The sequence below is a fragment of the Lipotes vexillifer genome, unplaced genomic scaffold (assembly GCF_000442215.2).
Source record: "Lipotes vexillifer unplaced genomic scaffold, Lipotes_vexillifer_v1.1 scaffold1293, whole genome shotgun sequence".
In the NCBI taxonomy this organism is placed as follows: domain Eukaryota; kingdom Metazoa; phylum Chordata; class Mammalia; order Artiodactyla; family Lipotidae; genus Lipotes; species Lipotes vexillifer.
In genome coordinates, this window is record NW_006790911.1 from 777,732 (window position 1) to 778,523 (window position 792).

General features: G+C 34.6%; 1 protein-coding gene across 2 annotated transcripts in view; it reads right to left on the minus strand.

The window, feature by feature from the left end:
- GAB1 (GRB2 associated binding protein 1) overlaps positions 1-792 on the minus strand; it is a 139,846-nt gene that overhangs the window by 2,609 nt on the left and 136,445 nt on the right. The gene's annotated exons all lie outside the window — the stretch shown is intronic.

Genomic DNA, 792 nt, shown 5'->3' on the forward strand with positions numbered 1-792 from the left:
TGCGGAACCCAAAACTATCCTGTTAGGATAGGGACCCTTGAAGGAAACTGAGGTAGTCCTAGGGCGGTAACATCACCTGCTTCCTAGCAGAAGCAAATGCAAATCCTTTCTGAAGGAAATTTAGGTCTGCAGGTTTCCCACAGATATGCTTAGCAAAATAAATTCACAATAAAGATGTATGAACACACAAGGAAACAAGCCATCAGGTGTGGGAGAAACGGTAAACACAGATTCAGACCTCCAAGGACTTCAGGTATGGAAATTACTGCATAAATAGTATAAAATATGTGTATAAGATGTTTAAAGGAAATGGAAAATAAAAAAATAAAAGGAATAGGATAACAAAAAAGGAGTAAGAAGCTCTTCAAATCAGATAGGCATATTTGGGGGTAAAAAGCCAAGCAGAATGTCACTTCAGCAGTGAAAAATAAAATATTGAGATTAAACGTTAAACACATAGGTTAAGCAGAAGAATTGAAAATTAGTGAACTTGGTGACAGATCTAAAGAAATTTTACACATAAGCAAAGAAATGATAAAATAGAAAATATGCAAGAGTGGTAAAAGATAAGAAAAACAGAATGAGAAGTTCTAACTGTCTAATCAGAAACCTAAAAGGACAAAAGAAAGAGAATAGTGGAAAAACAATATTTAGGGAGATAATGATTCAGACTTTTCCGTAACTGACAAAAAATATGAATCCAGAAATAAAGACTGCACAACTTCTACCAAGCAGGATAAATAAAGAAAAATCTATGTCTAGATGTCTAGACACAGTGTAGTGAACCTGCTG